Here is a 13,236-nt window from a genome sequence, read left to right on the forward strand (position 1 = left end):
ACCCTGCTCCATGCCTTGGAGGCTGTCAATGTGCTGAAGAATCTGCAAAAGCAAACACCTGGGGCTGAAAAATAAAATAGAAAAAAAATTATTTCTCACCCTCCATAAGATTATACGTCAAAACAAAAAAACCCTTAAAAATCTCCAAAAATGCTGGTGAGAGAAAAGCTTTAGCCCTCATATGAAGAAGAAAAAATCTTGTTCCATTTTCCAGATACAGAGTTATAATACAAATATAAAATGGGGCAAAGACAAAAACCAGTTCTTCTATATAAACTAGTGAATTTTGTAGTTATTGTAATCACATTAGTCAGGGTTCTCCAGAAAGGTAGAATCAATAGGATATATGTAGATAGACAGATGAGAGAAGATTCATTAGGGGAATTCGTTCACATAATTATGGAGGCTGAGAAGTTCCACAATAGCCTGTCTCCGAGTTGGAGAACCAGGAAAGCTGGTAGCATGGCTCACTCCAGACACAAAGGACTCAGAATCAGGGAAGCCAGTGGTGTAACTCTGATTCTGAGGCCAAAGGTCTGAGACCCTGAAGTTCTGATGTGAAGGGCAGGAGAAGAAAGATGTTTCCATTTCAGAAGGAGATAATTCACCTTTCCTTTTCCTTGTTGTTCTATCTGGGCTCTCAACCAATTGGATGATGACTGTATTCATCCATTTTTATACAGCTATGAAGAAATACCTGAGTCTGAGCAATCGATAAAGAACAAAGAGGTTTAATGGGCTGACAGTTCCACATGGCTGCAGGGGCCTCACAATCATGGCAGAAGGGGAAGCAAAGCTGTCCTTCTTCACATGGCAGCAACAAGGAGAAGTGCTGAGCCAAAGGGGAAAAGCCCCTTATAAAACCATCAGGTCATGAGAACTCACTCACTGTCATGGGAACAGCATGGCAGTAACCACCACCGTGATTCAATCACCTCCCACTGGGTCCCTCCCATGACATGTAGGGATTATAGGAACTACAATTCAAGATGAGATCTGGGTGGGGACACAGCCAAACCGTATCAGTGCCCATCCACATTAGGTCATGGTTATCTCAGTGTCTTCCAGAAACACCCTCACAGATATGCCCAGAAATTGTGTTTTACCAGCTATGTGTGTCTCTTAATCCAATTAAGTAGATATCTAAAATTAACCATCAGAATATTTATGCCCGATTCATGGCTGAAATTTCAGGATGAAAGCTATGAAATCTCTATTTGTGTTTGTATATCTATTAATGTATGTTATATATATGTGACATTTTCTTAACTCCAGATAGCATTGCAAAATTCATTTATAAAATCCTCTAAAAGTGCTCTATTCTAACTTGGCTTGGAAAAAAATAAGCATTTATAAAGAAATATTCACCAAACCCTAGAAATATAGGAAATGATCAAATGTTTTTTAAGTTAACACGATTTGGATAAAACTTAGTTAAATAAGATTAATATAACATTTTTGGTGTAATAAAACAACTATGTCTTCAAAGTTATCACTATTGAATATAAAACAAACATAAATTCCTATTCTGCTTGAATTCTAGTCAAATAAGCTAATATTATACTTACTAGAAATGTAAAATCTTAAAGCTTATAGATTTGATTCTAATTAATTTGTCATTCTTATGAAAAACGTTATTTTCTGATGGTGAAAAGATACACAAATATTTAGAGTTAGCCAGCTGGACTCAGTTTAGATGATCCCAATTTTGTTGCAACATCCAAAACATCATAATCAGGAGCCAGTCGAACATATGCCTTCTTCTCTTTATCAGGACAAATGAGGGTGGTGACCTTGGCCACATCACTGTCATAGCGCTTCTTCACAGCCTGTTTCATCTGGCGCTTCTGGCTTTAACATCCACAATGAACACAAGCGTGTTGTTTTCTTCTATCTTCTTCTGGCTGACTCAGCGGTCAGCGGAAACTTGATGATAGCATAGTGGTCAAGCTGGTTTCTCCTGGGGGTGCTCTTCTGAGGATATCTGGGCTGCCTCTGGAGTCGCAGTGGCTTGGGCTGCCTGAAGCTGGGTGACATGCGGATCTTCTTTTTTGCGTGTGGCTGTGGACACCTTTCAACGCTGCCTTCGTGGCCTTTAAAGCCTTCGCTTTGGCTCCGGCTTTAGGAGGGGCAGGAGCTTCCTTCGCTTTCGGTGCCATCTTGTGAAAAGCGAAAAACATTATTTCAAAAATAATCTGTTTACAGTAAATCTGCCTAACAGTAGTTTCCAAAGTACTTTTGGTAATTTTTAACCTTAAAGTTAAGCTAAGTAAAAGATTTGCATTAAATATCTAGACCATTTATAAATAAGATACAATACTAAAACATTAATTACTAAACATAAATAATTCAAGTTTATATACTTTTGGCTTCCTATTTTTACAGACTAAAGATATTTTGGCCCGATAATAAACATTTTTTTTCTGCCACACTGAGGAATTGTATTATGAGGAAACACATCCCTGTAGATGTTGGGAGATGGTATATTCATACATTTTCTAACCTACTATAGAATGCTAATATATGACAGTTTATAACTGTCTACTTCCAGTTTTCTCTGGAAAAGAAAAGATTACTAAGTATTAAAATTATAATCAATATATGTAAATAAAACTACTAGCAATAATAGAATAACTAGAAACAACTCTATGCAAAGCATGCAAGAAAAGTAGGGCATGTTTCACAAGTAAAATAGATTGTATTCTTTATAAGGAAAACGATACATAAGATACAAATAAAAAGAGATACCTAACCTTCTCTGTGTTATATTTGTATGGATAAAATGTTATGTTGTCAGAAATTATATAAAATTCCTGGAAATGTGTCAATGTCCTCCTTATCCATGCTGTGTGCCAGTAGAGTAATGAGTGATAATTCCAATTATTAGTTTAAATGTTGTGCCAGGCGCAGTGGCTCACACCTGTAATCCCAGCACTTTGGGAGGCTGAGGTGGGTGGGTCACGAGGTCAGGAGATCGAGACCATCCTGGCTAACCCGGTGAATCCCCGTCTCTATTAAAAATACAAAAAATTAGCCGGGAGTGGTGGCAGGCACCTGTAGTCCCAGCTACTCGGGAGGCTGAGGCAGGAGAATGGTGTGAACCCAGGAGACGGAGCTTGCAGTGAGCCGAGATCATGCCACTGCACTCCAGCCCGGGCGAAAGAGCAAGACTCTGTATCTAAATAAATAAATAAATGTTGTATGCCACAGAAAAAATCGAATATCCTTGTCAGTTGTGGTATAACGAACTCTCATCAGATCTTTCATCACAGCCATTTCATACACTTTGTCACTTAGATATTACTTCCCCCGATGCTTTCCTGAAAGCTCCTGCAATCAGCTACAGGTCGGAATGTTCGTCTCCAACACAGGACTCCCTCTGAGACTCACAGAAAAGACTATGACAGGTACTCTGGTTATAGGCTTCTAATGATACTGCTTAAATAACTTTAAGACCATACACTTGACTCAGTGAACATCTCCAGAACTCTGGTTGAAAGAAAAAAGAAGCAAAGACAGGGAAAGAAAAAAGAAGCAAAGACAGGGAAGGAAAGAGAAATAAAGCACGAAAGAAAAAAGAACAGAAAGAGGGAAAGGAAGAAAGGAAGGAAGGAAGAAAAACATAAGGAAGGAGAGAAAGGAAGAAAGGAAGGAAGAAAAGCATAAAGGAGAGAAAGACAGAAAGAAAGAAAATGGAGACAAATAGTCACAAACATATCTATTTATAAATATGAATATAACATTTTTCATACACAAACATAAATGTATGTATTTATATATAACTGCTTATATATCAATATTTACTTGTTTATATATGAGCATCTGTATTTGTATATAATAGGTATATGTATTTATTATATACAAATATATTTACTTATACATAAATATAAGTGTCTGTATATATATAAATGCATAAATACAAACACTTACGTCTATATATGAAAGTATAAAAAATCTACATTTCTAAACGTACGTACATACATAGAAATGAAAAAACTAAAAACTACCCTACGATAAGTAAATAGGCCAGGAGCAGTGGCTCACGCCCGTCATCCCAGCATTTTGAGAGGCCGAGGTGGGCGCATCACCTGAGGTCGGGAGTTGGAGACCAGCCTGACCGACATGGTGAAACCCCGTCTCTACTAAAAATACAAAAATTCAGCCAGGTGTGGGGGTGCATCCCTGTAATCCCAGCTACTCAGGAGGCTGAGGCAGGAAAATCGCTGGAACCCGAGAGGTGGATGGTGCGGTGAGACAAGATCGCGCATTGCACTGCAGCTGGGGAAATGAGTGAAACTGTCTCAAAAAGACGAAGGAGAAGAAAGAAAAAGAAAGAAAGAAAAAGAAGAAAGAAAGAGAAAAAGAAAGAAAAAAAGAAACAGAGAGAAAGAGTGAAAGAAAAAGGAAAGAAAGAAGAAAAAGAAAGAAGAAAGAGAAAGAAAGAAAGAAAAAAAGAAAGAAAGAAAGAAAGAAAGAAAGAAAGAAAGAAAGAAAGAAGAAAGAAAGAAAGGAAAGAAAGGAAAGAAAGGAAAGAAAGGAAAGAAAGGAAAGAAAGAAAGAGGCTAGGCACGGTGGCTCATGCCGGTAATCTCAGCACTTTGGGAGGCCGAGGCAGGCGGATCACCTGAGGTTGGGAGTTTGAGACCAGCCTGACCAACATGAAGAAACACCGTCTCTACAAAGGATACAAAATTAGCCGGGCATGGTGGCACATGCCTGTAATCCCAGCTACTAGGGAGGCAGGAGAGTCGCTTGAACCTGGGAGACAGAGGTTGCGGTGAGCCGACATCTCTAGCCTGGGCAACAAGAGTGAAACTCTGTCTCAAAAAAAAGAAAAAGAAGATGAAAGAAAGAAAGAAAAAGAAAGAAAGAAAGAAAGAAAGAAAGAAAGAAAGAAAGAAAGAAAGAGAAAGAAAGAAAGAAGAAAGCAAGCCAGGCACAGTGGCTCACACCTGTAATCCCAGCACTTTGGGAGGCCGAGGTGGGAGGATCACCTGAGGTCAGGAGTTTGAGACCAGCCGCAACATGGAGAAACCCCATCTCTACTAAAACTACAAAATTAGCCGGGCGTGGTGGTGCAGGCCTGGAATCCCAGCTACTCGGGAGGCTGAGGTAGGAGAATTGCTTGAACCCGGGAGGCGGAGGTTGCGGTGAGCCGAGATCGCGCCATTGCACTCCAGCCTGGGCAACGAGAGCAAAACGCCGTCTCCAAAAAAAAAAAAAAAAAAAAAAAAAGGAAAAAATGAAACAAAGAAAGAAAGAAGAAAGAAAAAAAGAAAAAGAAAGAAAGAAAGAGAAAGAAAGAAGAAAGAAGAAAGAAAGAGAAAGAAAAGAAAGAAGAAAGAAGAAAGAAAGAAGAAAGAAAGAAAGAAGAAAGAAAGAAAGAAAGAAAGAAAGAAAGAAAGAAAGAAAGAAAGAAAGAAAGAAAGAAAGAAAGAAAGAAAGAAGAAAGAAAGAAAGAAGAAAAGGCAAATCTACCTGCTTTCACTACATCTGGGGAGAATCAGGAAAGTCCCCACTAACAAGGCCTAAAGTGGAGCTGCCGTCTGTAAAACCCGAGCAGAAGAGTCCACGCGGGTTAAAGACACGAAGAAAGACAAGGAAACAAAGGATCAAAGAGAAGAACCATCTGGCCCAGCCAGGGTCTGTCTCTGAGGTTGTCTGGGCAACCAGGGAGTGGGACGGAGGGAGGGCGGTCCTCCGAGACTCCGTCTCAAAAAATAAATCATGATAATAAAATAAGATTAAGTTACAAAAAAAATTACCCGTAATTCGTAACGTGTTTGATGCCTCGAAAGGCGAGAGGCGTATGTGTATGTCACTGTGGGCTCGTTTTCTTTTTTTCCTCTTTTCCCGGAAACTCACTTTTTAATTATTTTGTTTCATTTCATTTTTATTTTTATTTTTTTGAGACGGAGTCTCGCTCTGTCGGCCAGGCTGGGGTGCAGTGGCGCGATCTCGGCTCACTGCAACCTCCGCCTTCCAGGTTCAAGCGATTCTCCTGCCTCAGCTCGGCCTCCCGAGTAGCTGGGATTACAGACGTACAGCACCGCGCCCGGCTAATTTTGTGTATTTTGAGCAGAGACCGGGTTTCACCACACTGGCCCTGCTGGTCTGACCGCCTCGTGATCCACCGGCCTCGGCCTCCGGAAGTGCTGGGATGACAGGCTTGAGCCACGGCGCAGGGCCTATTTATTTATTTTATTTTATTTTATTTTTATTTTCTTTACGGATTTTATGTGTTTATTTATTTTATTTTATTTTTTGGAGACGGAGTTTCCCTGTTGTTGCTCAGACCGGAGTGCAATGGCGCGATCTCGGCTCGCCGCAACCTCCGCCTCCCGGGTTCAAGCAATTCTCCTGCCTCAGCCTTCCTAGCAGCTGGGCTTACAGGCATGCGGCACCACGCAGGGCTAATTTTGTATTTTCAATTGAGACGGGATTTCTCCATGTTTTTCAGGCTTGTCTCCAACTCCCGACCTCAGGTGACGCGCCCAGCTCTGTCTCCCAAAGTGATGGGATTACAGGCATGAGCCACCGCGCCCGGCCCATTGTATTGTATTGTATTGTATTGTATTGTATTCTATTCTATTCTATTCTATTCTATTCTATTCTATTCTATTCTATTCTACTCTATTCTATTCAACTGTACTGTACTGTACTGTACTGTATGGTGTTGACTTATTTTATTTATTTAGTTTTATGTTATTTTATTTGTTTGTTTTTGCCTGACCAAACGTCAATCAGACCCAGTCGTCGAAGTGGCGCTTTCCTTGGCAACAAGGGAGGGAGGAAGTTGGAGATGAGGGTGGGGGCGGTGGAGAAGACACAGTTGCCCCAGGCTGTGCGCAGGCGGCCTGAGATTCCTTCCTCCGTGAGGCCTCCCTTTTCAGAGTAACAGTGGCCGCTAGGTGACGCCAGACGTCTGCCAATGAGAGTGTCAGCCCGGAATGAATTGGGATCGCCTGGAGGGGGAGGGGGGAGGGGGAAGGATGGAGGCCCCCACGGCACAGTGGGTCGCCGCGCCCTCCCAGGCGATCCCCACCACTAATCGACCAGGGACCCTGGGGGGAGGCAGCCTAAGTCCCCACCCGTCGGATCATCTGGAACTTCCGTCCAGAGACCAGAGACCGACTGGGAATTCTCTCACTCAAGGTCCAAATCGAAAAGAATCACTGGCACAGACACCAGGACTAAAGCAATTTCTAAAACACTGGTTTCTGTGTTTTTGGTATATCCGTGTATTTCTGTAACACAAAATTACTTATTTTAAACGATTTTTCTCCTCCTGACGTGTACGGTCCTGTGATAGACACACCAGGGGACTCCTCTGCTCAGAGTCCATGAGGTTGGTATCACTGTGCGCATCAGCGGGGAGTGTCCACGCCCCTGCGATGTGGCTCCTGGTATCTGGGAGGGGGGTGATATTTCTCCCGGCATCGCGGGGGTCGCCCGCCCCCCTGCAATGTGGATCGTAATATCCAGGGAAAGAGAGGGGGGTGATAGTACTCCCCGCATCGTGGCGGAGCATATCACCGGTCGGGATACTATTCACCCCCTAGGATATTGGGAGTAATATCATACTCTTCCCCCCGAATATTAGGAACAATATCATGGAGGGGGTGTTCACCCCCTGCCGCACTGTGAGTCATGTCATTTTCTCTACCCTGGACTTCAGGAACAATATCACAGGGGTGGTGTCCAACCCCTGCGAAATTGGGAGATATAGCTTCCTCTCCACCTTTGGATATTAGGGACAATATCACAGGGCAGGTCTACACTTTCTGGATTATTGGGATTAATACCGTCCTCTCCCTGCCTGGATATTAGCAATAAGATCAGAGAAGTGCGATATTTGGAGTAATGTCGTCATCTACCCCTGGCTATTAGGAACAACATCACAGGGGGGTGTACATTTTCTGCGATATTGTGAGGAATGTGGCAATATTACATATCACAATTAATATCAATTATTAATTGATATAAATTATCAATATTAATAACTGATAATTTTTAAAGTCAATACCTATAATAATGATAATATTCAATAGTTATACTGATAACAATAAATTATTAATTATTAATAATGCCTGATATTAATAACTGGTACTGATCTTATTCATTAGAAAACAGTAATATTAGCTCCTAATAATTAATATTAATATTAGCAATCTGAAAACTTATTAGCAATTATTTCTTAATATTAGTAATTCATATTAATGTTAATAATAAATGAGTAATAATTAATACTAATATTACTCCTAATACCGCAGTGGGTGTACCCCCACCTGTGATATTGTTCCTAATGTCCAGGGAAGGAGGGAGCATGGTATTACTTTCAATATTGCAATAGGTGTACACCCACCCACCGATATTGATCCGAATATAATATCCAGGGGGTGAAGTATGATGTTTCTCCCAATAGAGCAATGGGTGTACATCCACCCGGTTATATTGCTCCTAATATTCACGGAAGAAGAGAATGCTATTACCGCCAGTGTACACCCCTTCTGTGGTATTGTTCCTAATACCCGGAGGGGGAGAGGGTGATATTACTCCCAATATCGCAGGCTGTGTACACCTACCCTGTGATATTGTTCCTAATAGCCAGGAAGGGAGAGGACGATAAGACTCCCCATACAGCAGGAGGTGTACACCCACCCTGGGATATGATTCCGAACATCTACGGAGAGGAGAGGCTGATATTACTCCCAATATCGCAGGGGGTGTACATTCTTTCTGTGGTATTGTTCTTAATATTCAAAGGCAGAGAGGTTGATATTACTCCCAATATCAAAGAAAGTGTACATACCCGTGTGATATTGTTCCTACTATCCAGAAGAAGACAAGAAGATATTACCCCCCATATCGCAGGAGGTGTACACCCACTCTGTGATATTTTTCCTAATATGCAGGGCGGGAGAGGATAATATTCTTCTTAACAGCGCAGGGTGTGTACAGCCCCCCTGTGATATTATCCTTAATATTCCAAGGCGGAGAGGATGATATTACTCCCAATACCACAGAAAGTGTACACCACCCCAGTGATATTGTTCCCATGATCCAGGAGAGAAGAGGATGATATGACTTTCAATATCGCATGGGGTGGACACGCCCCCAGGGATATTGTTCCTAATTTCAACTTGGGAGAGGATGACACTACACCCAATGCCGCTGGCAGTAGAAACATTCCTGTGATATTGTTCTTAATATCCAGGGGAACAGGATGCTATTGCTGCAAATACTGCAGAGGATGTACACCCGTCTGTAATATAGTTGGTAATTTCCAGAGGCGAAGAAGATATTACTGACAATAACGTAAACACACTGTGTCACCACCGTGAATCGTAATATCCAGCGGGGGAGGGGGGTTGATATTACTCCCTGCATCGAGGGGGGCGCCTGCCCCCTGCGATATGGATCGTAATATCCAGTAGCGGGGAGACCAAGGAGAGTGGATCACTTGAGCCCAGGAGTTCAAGAACAGCCTGGGCAACATAGCAACACCCCATCTCTATAAAAAAAAATTTTTTTAATTAAATGGGTGTGATGGCACATGCCTGCAGTCCCAGCTACTCCAGAGGCTGAGGCAGGAGGATCGCTTGAGCCCAGAAGGCGGACGCTGCAGTGAGCCGAGATCACACCACTACACTCCAGCGCAGATGACAGAGTAAGATTCCGTCGCAAAAAAAAAAAAAAAAAACAGGGGGCAGGGGTGTAGGGGTGGGCAGTCTATGTTCCCTCTCCTTGAATCTGGACTGGCCTTGTGACCTGCTTTGACCATTAGTCATATTATAGCAGAAGGTCATCAACTAAATTCTTGGGACCTAGCACCATGTGAAGACCTCAAGCTAGACTTCAAAATGAGAGACCCAGAGGAGAGACAGAAGCTCCACTAAATTCAGAGAACACCTAGACTGATTGACAACAGAGGAAGCAAGGACAGCAAAGGGCACTGCAGAAGCCAAGAGGTGAGAGCACAGCAGGAGGGAGGAGCAGTGAATGGTCAGCCGCAAGTGCCTTTGGAGGCCAAGCCATAGCTTGATCAACATCCCAGGGGGTACAGAGGCACAGGTTACCTAGATGTGCATGGAAGAGTTTCCCTCTTTGAGTGAGCCATAACCCAACAAGAACGAAGCTTCGTGTTGGCCGGGCACAGCGGCTCAGGCCTGTAATCCCAGCACTTTGGGAGGCCAAGGCAGGCAGATCACCTAAGGTCAGGAGTTCGAGACCAGCCTGGCAAACATGATGAAACCCTGTCTCTCTTTTTTTTTTTTTTTTTTTTTTGAGACGGAGTCTCGCTCTGTCACCCAGGCTGGAGTGCAGTGGCGCGATCTCGGCTCACTGCAAGCTCCGCCTCCCGGGTTCACGCCATTCTCCTGCCTCAGCCTCTCCGAGTAGCTGGGACTACAGGCGCCCGCCACCACGCCCGGCTAATTTTTTGTATTTTTAGTAGAGACGGGGTTTCACCGTGGTCTCGATCTCCTGACCTCGTGATCCACCCGCCTCGGCCTCCCAAAGTGCTGGGATTACAAGCGTGAGCCACCGCGCCCAGCCGAAACCCTGTCTCTACTAAAAATACACGCCAAAAAAAAATTAGCTGGCCGTGGTGGTGCACGCCTGTAGTCCCAGCTACTCGGGAGGCTGGAGCAGAATTGCTTGTACCTGGGAGGCAGAGATTGCAGTGAACTGAGATTGTGCCACTGCACTCCAGCCTGGGTGACAAGAGCAAGACGCCATCTCAAAAAAAAAAAAAAAAATTCAAAAAGCTTCATAGGAATTGTTCAAGTTAGATTTTTCTTTTTTTTCTTTTTCTTTTTTTTTTTTGGAGATGGAGTCTTGCTCTATCACCCAGGCTGGAGTGCAGCAGCGCAATCTCAGCTCACTGCAACCTCCGCCTTCCAAGTTCAAGCAATTCTCGTGCCTCAGCCTGCCGAGTAGCTGGGATTACAGGTGCCCACTACCACGCCCAGCTAATTCTTGTATTTTTTGTAGAGACAGGTTTCACCATGTTGGCCAGGCTGTTCTCGAACTTCTGATCTCACGTGATCCACCTGCCTCGGCCTCCCAAAGTGCTGGGATTACAGGCGTGAGCCACCGTGCCCCACCCGGCCAGATTTTTCCAAAAGCGTTGCTTTTGTTGAATGACAATCCAATTGAATAAAGAATCTGTCCATTTCTATTATGTTAGTCCAGCAATAGAGCCAACCTGACAATCTTCAGCCATAACCACAGAAGCCAGCATTGCAACTCAGAAGCTAAAGTTCCAAACGTATAACATGATAAAAACATACCAAGATAAGCTTGATTAATTTGGTAAAACATTACCAGTCTCTTGGCCAATACAGCAAACTTCCCAGCAGAGACAGCAAGTCAGGCCTTTAGGCTCCCTGGGTTTGGCCCCGAATCCCCATACCTCAGCCAACGGCCCAGCCTACTGACCCCAGTCTCTGGGTCAGTTCATTTTAGACAACAGGGTTGCCGGGCTGCCACAGAGATCAACAAACAAAATAGTTCACCTGCAAGGAACACGCCTTCCTTGTGACAACCATGCTACAGGAAAACCAGCCAAGTTGCCGGAACCACAGAGTACAACAAAGTTTGGGTAAAATAGTTGTGGCAAAAATGAAATTCTGGGGCTACATTTCCATCCTGTATGAAATTATTGAACATCCTTGGCCAACACTCCCTGCAGAGATTTGTTTTATGTAAGTTGTAGTTCCAAAATGTGTGGGTTTTTTGTTTGTTGTTGTTGTTGAGACGGGGTCTCGCTCTGTCGCCAGGCTGGAGTGCAGTGGCGAGATCTCGGCTCACTACAACCGCTGCCTCCCGGGTTCAAGCGATTCTCCTGCCTCAACCTCTCGAATAGCTGGGACTACAGCTGTGCACCACCACACCACGCCAGTCTGATTTTTTCTTTCTTTTTTTTTTTTTTTTTTTTGTATTTTAGTAGAGACGGGGTTTCACCGTGTTAGCCAGGATGGTCTCGATCTCCTGACCTCGTGATCTGCCCGCCTCGACCTCCCAAAGTGCTGGGATTACAGGCGTGAGCCACCATGCCCAGCCTAAAATGTCTGTTTTCTAAATCACTCTTTAAAAGAGTTTTTTAAAAAACTGCTAAAAAAAAAAGTAAATTTAAATTTAGTAACATGGCATTACAAGCCTTGGGAATAAAATTAATTTTATGCTGTTGTCCTGACAAAGCAAAGGAAATGCATCTGAAGTGTCATGGTTTCGTTTTGTTTTGTTTTTTTCTAAAATTGTTCTACTCTTCCAAAGGAAAAGTTTTAGAATGTTTCCCAAAGCATGTCTGTTGGAATGGTGGTCCCATGAGATGCTCCTCTAAAAAAAGAAGGAGGTAAAAGAATTATTTGGCCAAATCTGCTTTGAAATCCTCTCCCTTTTAGATTCATCCTAATATTGGCATAGTAATGCCTCTTTAAAGAACTACAATAAAGAAGCCTGTTTATCTTTGCTTAACACAAAATCCTCAAGTTATTAACCACCCTTTTTTCAAGTAACACCCATAAAAGTCCCTTGTTGCTAGAGAACCTTGGAACCCACTGAAAGAAACACCGCCTTGGTCTCTGGGGGAGGAGAAGTGGGACATAACTCCCTGCTTTCTGACAAATGGTCTTGAAATATTCATCATTTCTCTCAAATGACAAAGGATGAAATATTGTTTCTACTTTTAATTCATTTCCCCTACAATTCTTGTAACATTTGGTTTGTAATAAAGACATTTTAAAAAAAAAGATACGTTCAAAATTGGGAACCAGCAGGCAGCAAAAGTTTCCATTCACCAGCCACCTGTGCCTTCGAAGTGGTTGAGTCTGCTCCCAATGTTTTCATAGCCTTTGGAGCACCCTCCCAGGTACAAGAGCATGTTGTTCAAATTTTCAACCAATTACGTGGCCGTGTCCCTCTCCACCCTGCATGCACACTGGGAGAAAATGCAAATCCATGAAGAGTGGTATTTAAAGAATTGACAGCCTTGAAAACATTTTGGAATTATTTGATTTCCTCACAAAACTTCATTATTGCTAAATCCAAAAGACGAGCCTGACAATATCTGTACGTCTACCAACTGTCCTCTTTAAACTTTGCTGTTAACACTTCCCTAAATCTTCTGTTCACGCCAGCAGCATATTATATGACCAACTCCAATGTGCCTCCATTAGATTCTGGGACATTTCTGGAAGTTCATACAGTTTTGTTTGAGAAAGTTAAGGAGCT

General features: G+C 42.9%; 1 pseudogene across 1 annotated transcript; it reads right to left on the minus strand.

Annotated features, from left to right (window-relative positions):
• Window positions 1-1,265: 1,265 nt before the first annotated feature.
• Window positions 1,266-2,258, minus strand: LOC100588916 (annotated as a pseudogene). The gene has a single exon (XR_004031247.1). The product of XR_004031247.1 is annotated as a 60S ribosomal protein L23a pseudogene (transcript).
• Window positions 2,259-13,236: the final 10,978 nt, after the last annotated feature.

This window comes from Nomascus leucogenys, chromosome 8 (genome assembly GCF_006542625.1).
Source record: "Nomascus leucogenys isolate Asia chromosome 8, Asia_NLE_v1, whole genome shotgun sequence".
NCBI classification, from domain to species: domain Eukaryota; kingdom Metazoa; phylum Chordata; class Mammalia; order Primates; family Hylobatidae; genus Nomascus; species Nomascus leucogenys.